This window comes from Ostrea edulis, chromosome 10 (genome assembly GCF_947568905.1).
Source record: "Ostrea edulis chromosome 10, xbOstEdul1.1, whole genome shotgun sequence".
NCBI classification, from domain to species: Eukaryota; Metazoa; Mollusca; class Bivalvia; order Ostreida; family Ostreidae; genus Ostrea; species Ostrea edulis.
Window position 1 is genome coordinate 12,031,154 of NC_079173.1, and position 15,479 is coordinate 12,046,632.

At 34.0% G+C, this 15,479-nt stretch overlaps 1 long non-coding RNA gene across 1 annotated transcript; it reads right to left on the bottom strand.

Annotated features, from left to right (window-relative positions):
- Positions 1-4,607: 4,607 nt before the first annotated feature.
- Positions 4,608-5,664, bottom strand: LOC125666823 (uncharacterized). Its single transcript, XR_007366931.2, has 3 exons — positions 5,588-5,664; positions 4,843-5,023; positions 4,608-4,735 (listed from the first exon to the last, which is right to left on the bottom strand). It is a non-coding gene; the product is annotated as an uncharacterized LOC125666823 (long non-coding RNA).
- Between the last annotated feature and the right edge of the window lie 9,815 nt (positions 5,665-15,479).

A 15,479-nucleotide genomic window follows, 5' to 3' on the forward strand; every position in this document is an offset into this window, starting at 1 on the left:
GAGCATGGGATAAGGTGCTGCCATGTATGACTTCACTATCAAAGTTTAACCCAGTTGCCACAATGTTGAATTTATACTGCAAAAAGGATTGGAAATTGCTCTGGTCAAAACACATTGTTTATTTGTCTACAGATGAAAGAGACATGAGGATTCTCCCTCACAAACTGAGAGAAAAAAAAGTTATGGATCTTGTACATGTGTAGTTTATTAATCACTATAGATTTCCAACATCACAAGTCTGATTCCGCTATATTCTTCCCATTCTGTCAGGTTCATTCACCCACTGTTCATTCACCACAGTATAATATCCCAAATACCTTGGCAATAAATAACATTATTTGACTAGTGTTTCATTTTTAGCGGAGTTGCGATGAAGTCGAACTCGGCTTATGATCTGATGAAGTGCCTTTGGGCGGGCAGGCGGGCACGCATCAACATTTCATTTCCGCACCATAGCTCTTGAACAAATTATAGGATCTCATTCAAACTTAGATGAATTGTCACCCTCAGTAAGACCAGGAAGCCTATCGATTCTGGGGTCACTAGGTCAAAGGTCAAGGTCACTGGCTATAAATAGACTGAAATTTGGAGAAAATTTTGTTTTCCACACCATAGCTCTTGAACGAATTATAGGATCCCAATCAAACTTAGATCGATTAAGTAAGACAAGAAGCCTATCAATTCTGGGGTCACAAGGTCAAAGTCACAGTGGCTATAAATAGACTGAAATTTGGAGAAAATTTTGTTTTCTGCACTATGATTTTTTAACAAATTATAGGATCTCAATTAAACTTAAATGGATTATCGCCCTTGATGAGACAAAGAAGCCTATTGATTTTGGTCAAGGGTTAAAGGTCAAGGTCACAAAGGATTTAAGTCGGCTGAAATTTATGTACGCAAAATTTTGCTCCCTGCTTGATAATTCTTGCAAACTTTTCTGCCGGTTCCCTCTATGCCCATTCCTTGCGCAACTCGGCTTGTGCATTTCCGATGCCGGACAATTTTTTTTATTTTTTTGCATTTCATTTATTTTGAGTTATTATACAATTATTTACCATTCCATTGATCCTCTACAGGACTGTAGTATACTCAGGTGACAGTTTAGCATATTGGACTACCTTTTCAAGTAATGAATCCTTAGAATTAGCTACAACTAGGATTAAACTTGAATGTATATATACAGGGGAAAAACTTCTTCATAACTGCAAGGCATTGAAAACCATATTGATTTGAATGTTTGGGCCATAATATGTGGTCACATTTTTCATGAGAATACAAAGGGGTGAAATTCTAGAAAACAACAACACGGCTTCAGTTACTCGAGGAGCGTTGTGGCCCATGGGCCTTCCATTATCCATGTTTGCTGTTGTAACGCTTTGAAAAACAACAACAATTGATTTGTATCTAAAATCATGATAATATTCAGTCATTTATTCCCCTACCCTTCCAGTGCTATCTGTTCTAACTGAATTTCCACAATGTTCAACTCCCACGAGTACTTTAATTACTTTGATTTTATGAGAGGATTATGGGGGAAAACAATTTATGGGTTACTGGGCTATCAAAAGACTTATTGTATTAATAGTTTAGGGTTTTTGCATTGTGATATAGTCTTATCCTTTTCTAATTATACATGTATCCAGCGATATGTACTCATGGCTGAGATAAAGCCATGCTGGCAGTAACCTTATATACATGTATTACGTTACAAACACTCAGCAGTATAAAGATTGGGAAAATATAGGACGCAAGATCGTAAATACCACGTGACTATCTTCAAGCGCTCTCGTAAAAAGAAGTTTCAAAAGTTGTATAGAGCTTGGGCTAATTTCCAGTGAATGTATACGACTGCAGTGGGGTACCATGCAAATTATATAAGATACGGAATTTCAAAATATAAATGTACTTTCATATATCATACTTTCTTTGGAACAAATTTAAAGTAGCAAGTCACAACTCGTTATCCACGCTCTTACATGTATCAGGTGGGTTTTTTTTTTAAATAATATGATAATGGAAAAATTAGAAATTTTATTTTGAGGTGTTTTTATATTTTTCTTCTCTTCCTGACACATTCAGTCACACCATCGTAAAAACAACCTACATACACGTAAATGGTATTGAAATTCGTTAAAGCACATAATGAGTAGTCAAACTCTCGCGATTTCTGGGTATTGGATGGTCAATCAGAACTTTGATCAGTTACAACTAATACACAAAGATATTCTCTAATGTGAAGCCTAATCTCTTCTCGCTTGTCCCGAGGTCACGTCTTCCGGTTGTTCTCTTCTGGGTACATGGTTTTCCGTTTTATCTGTTATCTTGTTTTGACCAGAACTCCCTCGCAATAAAAACTTTAGAATGTGATTGGTTGAAATCCTCTTAAATGATTGGCTTCTTCGTGGTCACGTGTAAATGTACTCAAAATTAGGAGGGAAACTCCACACTGTATATGCGCTCCCAGTGTGAAGGAGTGATTTGTGGAATATTTAGTCCTCTTTGAAAGTAAGTCCTTAATTGTCTTTATCATACAGAACATTTTCATTTAAACTAGTATAATCTTAGTTATCTAAACAAAATATTGATAAAATTCTTCAATGAACTTATCGTAAGATGATTGTACTTGCTCATTCTCAGGAAAAGAAATATTTTTGATGTTTCCATTCAATTAATTTCAAAAACTCTTAAAGAAGAAGATATATGTAGATATCAATTGTTGAATTGTTATATATCCCCGCGATTGTTTTAAACTTTTGCCGGTTAAAATGTATATTGCATTTAAACTTGTAAATTTGTACAAAATATAATTTGTACAGGTATTTAGTATAAATAGAATTTGTGTTCTGAGATTTTACATGTAAACTAACAAGGCTATGAATGGAAATCAGAATTTGAGCAAATTAATATGTACGAAAATCTACATGTATACAACTTTTTCAATCAATTGATGTATGGGAAAGTTGCCAATTTTACAATTATGGACTGCTCTGTATCGTCATTTGATTGACGTGTATCGTCATTTGAGTGACGTGTATCGTCATTTGATTGACGTGTATCGTCATTTGATTGACGTGTATGGTCATTTGATTGACGTGTATCGTCATTTGATTGACGTGTATCGTCATTTGATTGACGTGTATGGACTTGTAAGAAGTCCATCAGAATACTTTCTTTTCAGAATTGAATTATATATTATTAATTATTATTATCATTATTATTATTAGTAGTAGTAGTATTAGTATTATTAATAAATTATCAATTATTGTTAAATTACTTGACACGGGAGAATAGCTTTTGTTTGGTCTATAGTGAATGAAGCACAAACCATAGTGACAAACTCAAAATTTACAAATTTGTACTCGATATTGCGGTTTCAATCTCTTAAACTTTGTGCAAAGTTCAATTTTACAAAACTTAGCGTTAAACTAAATTTATTCAATGAATAAACATTAGTTAATAAATAGATATTTTTGCTTGTAATACAACATTTCTCTGTGCTTATCTTACTCTGTCCATCAGAAAAAATAATTAAGTATTTGTTTCTCGCTATATAAAAAAACCCATTTAATTAACAACGTCTAATACTCGTATATTATCCCATATCCTCATATTACAAAAAATATACTATAGTATGAGTCATTGGCGAGCAAGTCTAATAATACATTTAGCTTATGATTCACAAATGACATGGCTGTGTGTTTATTTCTGATCTAGATTCAGAATTTGTTAATTTGATTAAATACAGTGGAACTGATGGTTTCCCATGGATAAATCCTAGCTTATCAAATGTAAATGTGTGTCACAAAGTTTTATATATTTGTATGTCATAATAGTTAGTTTATGGATAAGGAAAATGTAATACAGTAAATAGACATTGCAAGTGATACACGTGTGCCCTACTATGAACATGTCTAGTCTGTATTTAAGAATGAATAACACGTGACATTTTCGGAGATGCAGATATGTTATTCACAACAAATCATTGTTGTTTGTAATCGGTACCTACACCAAATCCATTGTAATTTTTATATGAATGATTGTTACAGGGTATTGCAATTTCTCCGGTTTTTCCGGCAAGCTCGCGATAGGCGCCTCGAATGTTTGATAATAATTAACATGTACGTTTACCGGAAGTACGAAATTTGTACAGAAGAAACGCTTTCAGACAATGTGTAGGTCACTGATTCGAGGTTGTTTTTGCACTTGTCAATGTGCGATTGTATTGCAGGGTTTACGGAGTAACGTCCCCTTTTCTATTCAATACACTTGTCAATGTACCATTCACAGCGCCTTGTATGCATAGCTTTGATAACTAACTATTATGAATAATTGTAAACATAACCTCATTTTACAAATCCTACAGGTTGAAAAATTACGGCATTCATTTCCACACTGCATAGAAAAAATTCAAAGCCACGTGACTTGTTATTGGAAACGCTTCACGCATGACATGGAAAGCAATTCAAAAGCACACAAGAAGAGGAGATAATCTCTGACCAAAGAAGATTAAATGCAAACTCTCTAAGCGAGCTCTCGGGTACAATGGGGTCTTGCGAGGTCTGCTAACTATGGATTTTTAAGGGGAGGGCGTCGCAATACACAAACTGTTTCAGATGTTTTTCTTTACTGCGTGGTTATCAAAAGTCAAGATACAATCACACTGATAAACATATATACATAGAAATAGAGAAAGATCTGTGTAGCGGGAGGTCCAATGTCAAAGTCATTGGTATCTCTGAAAAATAAAAATCTTTGGATCAGTATTGCATAACAACTGCTCTCATCGAATTAACTAATTTTAAAATACATGTACATGACAAATTATTGGATAAATACCCATACATCTATCACTTCTTAGCGTCAATGAGGGATTGTATTGTGTTCGCAGTTACAGTCCAAAAGTGCTCGTGTGCTTCCTGTTCATCATGCTCAGCTAAATTTCGTGCAATTGCGAGAAATCTTTCTAGATCTTGTTTTGAACATCCCATCAACACCTTCAGGGGTTTATCGTGTCCATGAATACCTGGCAATAATTTATGGCGAGAGTTTGATATATATGTGTGTGTAGAGGAGTATGTTTAGAGTTTTTGAAACAATTTTACTCCGAAAAAGAGACTATATATATATATATATATATATATATATATATAATTCAGATGATTTCACATTTATCTGATTTTTTTCTTCTTATTTTTTGCCTATACCAAAGACTTATTTCATTCTATTTTATTTTTTTCGGAATAAAAAAAATCTAAACACTTTCTTGAAATATTTAGACCGTGTTACCGGTCTACATCAGTCGTGTTTATCTGTCATAGCAACGTAACGGAAGACTACATAGCAAGGTAACGGAAGACTACATAGCAACGTAACGGAAGACTACATAGCCACGTAACGCACGCAACGTCTTTGACAGATAAACAGGACTGAAGAATACAGGTAACACGGTCGAAATATTTCAAGAAAGTGTTTATATATATATATATATATATATATATATATATATATGAGTTTATTGTATACTATGCAGTGTTATAGGGGGGTTAGATATATTCCAACTTGATTGTAACCATTGTCTAGATTCTACCTCCACGTCCTCCTCGTCCTCTTTGTCCACCACGTTGGGCCATTTTTGCAACGTGTTACAGTAATTTGCAATACCAGTACTCAAAGCAGACACATTTATATATAATGCTAAACCACAAATTTAGAATATTTTCCTGTTGTTGTTAATTTTTTTGTAAATTTGTTTCCTTTGTTGAAACCACATCTCTGACGTCACTGGTTAGGAGCCACGATATAAGCTGTCCGGTTTCACCGTACTGTACAGTGTTCTGGCATGCGCAGAGCCTGTCACTTCCTCCGCTGTGTTGGACATTGTTACAGGTCTTCATCTGACTGCAGGGTTGCTAGATCGGGCTTTGGTTACTTTATTTGTGTTATCGGTCTGTATTGTTGTTGGGGTAGTTCTCTCACAGTGCTGTTGATGTTTTTATTCCAATAATATTGATGTGGGGTTGTTGTCAAGACTGCTGGCTTCTCAGCTGTTCCGAGCATTTCGACATTGCCTTGTCCTTATCTCTGTGAATGGGTATTTTACTTTCCATTATGTCGGCAATCATTTTCCATTCTACCTGATACTATAGCATGCTGTGTAAATTATTGGGTCTGATCACGGCACGTCAATTTGACAGCTATGTTTGATTATAATGTTTTACGCTGATTACCTCATTTTTCAGCACTAGTACTGGCTTGTGTGTATTTCATACAGAAACTTTGATATGCTATTATAGCAAACATAGTTTATAAAACGATTTTAACTCATATCGAGACGTCCCCACTTGTAGGTGACGTACGACAGATTTAGACCTATGCATAGCGCTTACGGCCGTAGCAGTTATAGTTATTTAACGTACTAAAGCCTGTAGCGACACGTTGGCCTCCGGTTTTAGGTTATATCCGAATTAAGACCCGCAATTCTCACCTTTAAATGCCAAGCGTTTGGCGAAGTCGCAAGCACTATGTTTACGTCTTAGGGTTAGGGTTAGGGTTACTAACCGGACTCGAACTCACGACCTCCCTGTTACGAAACGAACGCTCTAACATTCATCTAACGATAACTTTTGTAATTATATGCTAATCATAGTTTATAAAACGATATTACGATATTACGTTTTGTGGAAGCATGCTAAACATAGTTTACGACAATAAACAAAAAACTGGAAAAGATCGCAGCAGACTGGGTCTAATTAAGCCGTAATTAGGGTTTATTCACAGACAAAAGGATTGTTAACGAATTCTTTGAATTGTGGGTGCATTGCTTTTCATTACCACCCCATACTCATTACCGCGGTATAGAAAAGGACACAATACCGCACCATTTATATGTATGCGTTATACCGCGACAATGACGGACGGAATACTGTAAGAACCGGGGACACACATTACACCAGTTTTCTGTACTTCTTTAATAGACTGTAGCTGTGAGGGTCTTTCATGGTGCTCTTGTCGTTTATTATCTCTCCTATCCGGCTCCGCATGGTCTTGTTCTTATCTTCCATTAAACGCCATTCATTCATCGAGGTTTCTTTATTATTATTATTATTTTTTTTTTTTTTTGGTAGCAGCTTTTGCAGGGTTTTATTCTACAGATTTCCACAGCTTCGAATTTTTGAAATTCCAAGTTATGAATTTTGTAACCACCAATAACTGAACCTGCATCATGGCTGTTTGTAAGAATCTAAACTGTTCAGTGAAAGCTAAGTCGTTCAACTGACTCTGTAGAATTGTCCTTCGTGAAGTATGTTGAATTGAGAACTCGTTCGTAATTGTACTTTTTCTACATAGCGAGTGAATCATTTTGAATAGAACTGGTGTTAAGTACCGTACATAATTTCTTCGACGGTGATTTTAACTATATACTATATAAAACATTTGTAAACCAAGTTTACAGGGGACTTGTTTGTTTGTTTGTTTGTTAGAGAGAGAGAGAGAGAGAGAGAGAGAGAGAGAGAGAGAGAGAGAGAGAGAGAGAGTTATGAAAATATTTGGTTCCATCTGTTCCAAAGGGCATCAAATTTTTCAGTATCACCAATTTTATAAGAAATAAATTTTTGTGTTTCATAGAATAACTTTGAAAATGATATTGCAAACCATACACTCAAATTTTTCTCTGTACACCTTGCTGTATAACTATAATACTTTATCCAAAGGATGAGAATATTTTGTATACCCTTGTTTTTCTCAAGGATGCCTACTATAAAAGAATTTTTTGTAAAGACTAGTTGACAATTTGTTCTCTGTTCTAAATAAATTTCAAAATCAGCTAGAAATAATTGAACACAATTACATTCCTATATTATATGTTCTATTGTTTCCTCCTCATTGTACCAAAACTACACATTTTTGAGTTCACTATTTTTATTTTAAATAAAAATGAGTTTGTTGCTAAAATTGTATTAAGTATTCTATATTGGAAGCATTGAAGTTTACTATTTTTTGTTATTATGAAAGGTTTTATTATGGATTAATTTCCACTCAGTATTATCTATTTCTAAGAGCTCACTCCATCTTGTTTTGCCTGTTGTCACAGGAATGTTTGTTGAGAAGTTCATAAAAAGCATTTGGATTTTTTTTTACATTTCAGTACATTGTATATGTTTGACATAATAAATGGATTTGCCAACTTTTTAAAACTTATGTTTTTGGAAGACTTTTTAATCCAAGTCCTTATTGCATGAATGATGCTTGCATATTCTAAGAAATTGATTTTCACATGCGGATAAGTATCACAAAAAGTTTCATAACTAAAAAACTACCATCTTCAATAATATCATTTATATGTCTGATGTTACTATCAAAGAGTTGTTTATAAAAAGTTTTCCCACCAATATGAATCATATGATTATAAAATAGAGGTGTATCTGCAGTAGCATTTGATTCTGAACAAGCATTTTTTAGTTCAACCCTGGATTTGAACACATCAAAATTGGTACCGTATACGTTTTACATCTATCCAAAAGTTATTTTTCAAGGATTTCAAGAGTAACCTGACATATTCAATCCCACAAGAAATGAACCTAATTAGTTAGAAGCCAGGTATTAAGTTATTCATTCCCCGGTTTGTTGAAATAAGATGTCGTATCCAGAATAGTTTACAGTTGATAAATTCAGTTTATTTTACACAAAACTGTTTGTCCATTTACAGTGTGTTTATCTTATCGTTTGGGAATTTGGTGTTGCTGATAGTTTGTAGGTATTTTTCACTGTACCACTGTATGGGGACCTCATAGATATTTTCAGGTTTGAAAACCCTCCAATAATTAGTGTTGAAAGTTTTGCATGAATCCTATTATGGAGTTGTGTAGACGTTTATTAATTAAGATGTTGTGTCCGTACCCTTGAAGCATGGGAAATAGATTATAATGCATCGAATAAAGGTCTTGTAGAAATGTATATCTATACTGATGATAATGTATAAAGAGCATATTTATAGTCATATTGCAGGACTGTTCAATTTAGTCGACATTCATTGTTTTATGATAAAGAAAAATATTTCTTGAATCAGACTTCCATGAAAGTACATCCCGACCCCGATGGTAATTTTCAACAACTGGCATTCCATGATGTTTTGATCTATTTAATACGTGTGCCATTATGTCGTCAATTAATTCATTAAAGAGATATTATACTAGATAGTAATTTCATCAGAGTTGAATATTGAAAATACTTGTATCTATGGATGATCTTTACCGCCAATTGAACAAACTTACGAATTTATTCAAATACTGTTTTTAGTATTTATTGACTGTTCTCTAGACTTTCAAGTTTGTTTCCAGACAAAATGCACTGTAGCTTTTCAAGATTTTAAAAGTGTAGAAAGATATTTCCCACATTTGTTTTTCTTACTGATACAATGACAAAAATTGCAATCACTTTAACAGATTTCGCGGAGGCGATGCAGAAATGTTCTCTCTACATGTTCCAGGAAATGACGTTTAGCTGTTTACAAATTATCATATTTCCTGCTCTTGTCACAAATGTACAGAAGCATGCTTTGCTTTTATTTCATTTCATTGTCTAGATATTCACATTAGAGTGTTTTCTCTCTCTAGCAATTATAGAAGTACTTTGACATTGATTGAATATTGAGTGAAGACCACTGACTCTAGTGAACACGAGGTTGAGGAGCGCAAACCTTATAAAACGGAGAAAAGATGTTTTCGATTATTAATGTTGTGTGCATTCATAGAAATTCAGTCACTGTATATGGTTTGGGAATTGTTATAGGACAAACCTTTCACTCAAAACAACTCTATTGACTTTACTATAGACAAAATACAATGCAACCTGTCTATTCCGACATGCGCTGGTGTCGAATTAGGCGGGTTTAGTTGTACTCTAGTAAATAACGAATACACGAGATAACCCATCAATCAAAATTATTTTCAGGGGAAACCGGTCCCCCCCCCCCCCCCCTGCTTATAACGAGGGTGTTCTGAAAGTCGAATACCTGTAGTTATTTTACCCGTATATCTATTCATAACCAAACACACAAGAACAGTTAGTAATTTCAATTTGTTCCCCATTTTCCGAAACAGTCATTGTGTCATGCAAAGGATGTTATAAGATTATTGTAAATATATATAATTATTGTATATATATATATATATATATATATATATATATATATATATATATATATATAAACCTTTCAAATCAAAAGAAAACAAATAAAAATTTCTCCAAAAACCAACAGTTTTTAAACGTGTATTAATTATTATTGGATATATAAATACTTGACAACGCGTGATGTTATGGTTTTCATAATATAAGTGTTGATAAATTCTTTTCTCTACGGATTGACTCCTGACTTTGTGGTTCTAATATCTGATGTAAACTTTATCATCGCTATCATTTCGCTAACATCCAATTCCTATCAGTTTCTGTTGTGTATAGTTTATAATAATCAAAGGTATTAAACATGTAAAGAGACAACATTTACAACAATTTGAACCACGTCATGTCATATATCAGATACGGATATTTTATGCGAACTAAGTGGAGTATTTTCAAGTATTAGATTATGAAAATGTATGTGAACAACTTTGAATGTCTTAAAATAAGATTGACATATACCCCCCCCCCCCCAATACAAATTATTTATGCGTAACTCATACAGAAAATATAAACATGTACATACATTTCACAGGAAATGTCAGCCAACTGTTGACAAGCTTGTAACTTTTCCTGTTATTTTCCTGTAGGCACAGAATTAGATTACAAAACATGAAATTTCAATTCAACATGTAAATGATTCATATATTGTACATCTGTTTTCATATTTAGCATTATGTTATAGACACCCAACAAAAGATTTATTAGTCAATACACTTTGGTGGTGTGGTTTACATTTTAGCCAGTAGTATCTTAATCATGTTAAACACTAAAAATATTTTTTTTTGGTTTCAGTATTTTATAGGAATGCCTAAACATTTAAATAAAGGCTGCTGAGTATTTTATTCTTGAAAAAATAACTCGTACTAAAATGATTCGATGTCACCTTTATTGCCAAAGTACTATTCACAAACTATCAAAGTAGAATTTCTTGTTCTCGTAATTTGTGTTCTTGGAAGCAAGCGGGACTAACGTTTGATAAAATGTCATGATATATAGTTAAATTTATTAAAGTTGAATTAAATTTATCAAATTAATTCAGCGGATATTATTATTCCATACACATTAGTTAGAAGAGGGCAAATTTATTTACTACATTTTTATTAGGGAAATGCTGAAATTTATCCCTTGAACAAAAACATATATTTTCACAGTTGTTATTTTCACACTGAGTGTGAAAATAACAACCGGGACTACTTGCCGAAATATTCATCCGCGATATATCTTTATGTTACGTTATTCAATCAATTTTTTATTTTTTTAATTTGAATATCCAAATTAGAATTGAATCAAAGTTATCATATTGTTCAAATGTATGGATGTTTATATATTTTGCATATTTCTTAATGTTCTGTTTTTTCTGCGCAATATTGTTCTGAACGTCAGTACAGGACAGCTAAAGTGCTTAAGGAAAAACTGACAAAAATGTAATAAAAAGAAAATCGAATGTTTTTGTTGTTGGATATAGAATTAATTTTTTTTTTACTCTTGAAACATGTTTTTATTTTATTTTATCTAATAAAATCCTGTCTCATTTGTAACATAAATTTATAGTTATATACATGTATATATATATATATATATATATATATATATATATATATATATAATATTCAGTCGAAGATTATTTAAAAGTGCATTTGAAATAGATGTGAAATCTGTGATTACGATTTAATTTTGTCTATAATTTACCAATACCAACCAGGGACTTAATTTTCATGCAACTCTCACCTCATCACCCCCCCCCCCTACATGTTCGTAGCATGTTTGGGAAACGTGTTAACCACAAAATTTAGAATCTTTTCCTGAAGTTGTTTACTTTAGGGTGAAATTTGTTTCCTTCGCTGAAACTACATCTCTGACGTCACTTGTTAGTGACCACTATATAAGCTGGCCGGTTTCTTTGTGCAGTACAGTGTTCTGCCATGTGCAGAGCCTGTCACATCCTCCGCTGTGTTGGTCATTGTTACAGTTCTTCTTCTGCCTTCAGGGTTGCTAGATCGGGTTGTGGTGACTGTGTTTTTGTCAGTGGTCTGTAACGTTGGGGTGGTTGACTCTTCTCTCTCAGTGCTGTTGTCCCGTGGGATCTGGGACGTTAAACAATGTTCAATCAATCTCAGTGTTGTTGACGTTTGACTATTCTCTCTCAGTGCTGTTTTTGGGGTAGTTTGGCTATTCTCTCTCAGTGCTGTTTTTGGGGTAGTTTGGCTATTCTCTCTCAGTGTTGTTTTTGGGGTAGTTTGGCTATTCTCTCTCAGTGCTGTTTTTGGGGTAGTTTGGCTATTCTCTCTCAGTGCTGTTTTTGGGGTAGTTTGGCTATTCTCTCTCAGTGTTGTTTTTGGGGTAGTTTGGCTATTCTCTCTCAGTGCTGTTTTTGGGGTAGTTTGGCTATTCTCTCTCAGTGCTGTTTTTGGGGGTAGTTTGGCTATTCTCTCTCAGTGTTGTTTTGGGGTAGTTTGGTTATTCTCTCTCAGTGTTGTTTTTGGGGGTAGTTTGGCTATTCTCTCTCAGTGTTGTTTTTGGGGTAGTTTGGCTATTCTCTCTCAGTGTTGTTTTTGGGGTAGTTTGGCTATTCTCTCTCAGTGTTGTTTTGGGGTAGTTTGACTATTCTCTCTCAGTGCTGTTTTTGGGGTAGTTTGGCTATTCTCTCTCAGTGTTGTTGACGTTTGGCTATTCTCTCTCAGTGTTGTTTTTGGGGTAGTTTGGCTATTCTCTCTCAGTGTTGTTGACGTTTGGCTATTCTCTCTCAGTGCTGTTTTTGGGGTAGTTTGGCTATTCTCTCTCAGTGTTGTTGACGTTTGGTTATTCTCTCTCAGTGTTGTTGACGTTTGGCTATTCTCTCTCAGTGCTGTTGATGTTTTCTTTCCAATAATTTTGATATGAAGTTGTTTTCATGGTTGTTGCTTCTCAGTTGCTTCAAGAAGTTCGACATTGCGTTGTCCGTATTTTTATGCATGTGTATTTTCCGTTTCATATTGTCGACAATAATTTTTCATTGTATATACTACTATTGCATGCTGTGTCGATTAATGGGTGTAACCACGGCACGTCAATTATAACATGTTTTACGCTTACTACCTCATTTTCAGCACTAGTACTGATTTGTATGTATTTTATACAGAAACTTTTATGTTACAGCAAACATGTTTGCATAGATTATAAATCAATTTTGTACTTGTATTGATACGTCACCAGTTGTAGGTGAAGTATGACAAATTTAGACATATGCTTAGCGCTTACGGTCGTAGCCTACCGCAACACGGAGCTTCCGTTTATTAGGTTACATCTGAGAGACGTGATTCTCGCTTCCAAATGCCGAGCGTTTAGGTGATGATGAAATCATTAACTATGTTTACGTCTTAGGTTTGGCGCGGCTATGGTATGAGCGGGGCTAGAACGCGAGACATCCCGATTACGAAACTTCAGCTCTACCAGTGAGCCACCAATCAGTAGTGTTGTTACATGCTAATCATAGTTTACGGCAATAAATTAAAAAAAACTGGAAAAGATTGCTTTAGATCAGGTCTACTCAAGTCGTAATCTGATCTTTCATTCAACGCCATTAATTCTATGGCGGCTTGAACAGTTTTTTTCTTCTGCAGATTGCCACAGTTTAGAAGTTTTGAAAGTCTTAGTTATTAGAATTGTAACCACCAAGATTCAAACCTGCATTATCTCTAATTGTAACAATTTAAACTTTTCAATGAAAGTCTTGTCGTTCAACTGACTCTATAATTGTCCTTCGACTACGGGCTGAATGAGTTACGTTGAAAAGAAATCGTACATACATCATGTAATTGTATATTTTCTTCATACTGCGTGAATTATTTTGAATAGAACTGGTGTTCTATACCATATATAATTTCCTCGACGGTGACTTTAATTATACTATCAACGTTTGTAAACCAAGTTTACAGTTGATAAATCTTTATTCAGTTTATTTGACACAAAACTGTTTTTGTTGCCTAATTTGTCTCATAATTCGGAATTTTGTGTGGCGGACAGTTTGTAGGTATGTCTTTCACAGTACCACAACATCTACAGGTTTCCCTGTACGAAACGCGATTATTAAGATCATTATTGCTTTCAAATCAACTATCAAATGCACATGGTACAGGTGAAAGCTTGTGTTTAAAACAGAATATGGGGATCTCATGAATATTTTCAGGTTTGCACAACCTCCAACATTTAGTGATGAAAGTTTTGCATGAATCCTATTAAAATTTGTTGATGTTTTATCATATTTTTACGGGCGGTGCCGTGATTTTGTCGTACACGTGTATCGATTAAGGTGCTGTGTCGGTACCCTTGAATCACGGGGAATAGATTAAAATGCATCGAATAAAGGTCTGGTAGAAATTTATGTATACATGTATACGTATGATAATGTTCAGAGAGCATACGTATAGTGATATTGCAGGACTGTTTAATTTAGTTGACATTCTTTGTTTTATGATAAACAAAATATTTCTTAAATCAGACTTCAAACAAAATATATGCCGACCTGGATGATAAATTTTAACAACTTTTTTTTTTTTAGCAACTAGCACTCCGATGTACCATGCTGTCATGAGTGTTTGTGATCTTTTTATTACCTGTGTCGTTATGTCGTCAAGTCATGTAATGAACGGTACTGTAATTTCATCAAAGTTGAATATTTAAAATACTGAGATGCATGATTGATTGATTGATTGGGGTTTTACGCCGTTTTGGCAATATTTCAGCCATTTTACGGCGGATATATGTACCAGCAATTGAACAAACTTATGAATGTATTTTTAAAAATACTTTTTATTCATTGTTCTTAAATTTGTTTCCAGCTAAAATGCGTAACTTAAGCTTTTCAAGATTAAAAAAAAATAAGTAGAAAGATATTTCCCGCATGGTTTGTTTTGCTGATACAATGAAGAACAACCATTGCAGTCATTATAACAGATTTCGTGGAGGCGATACAGAAATGCTGGACTCTCTACATGATTCGGGAAATGACGGCTACATGTAGCTGTTCACAAATTATCACATTTCGCGTTGTCGTCACGCATGTACAGGCGCATGCTTTACTTTCATTTCAATTTATTATTTAGATACTTACGTTACAATTTTTTTTCTCTAGCAATTATAGAAGTACATTGACAATGATTCAATACTGAAATACAAAATACGAATTATCTATGTGCAACTCATAGAGAAAATGTAAACATGTACATACATTTTACAGGAAATGTCAACCAAGTGTTGACAAGTTTTAACTTTTCCTGTTATTTTCCGGTAGGCAAAGAACTCGTAAATTACAAAAGATGTAA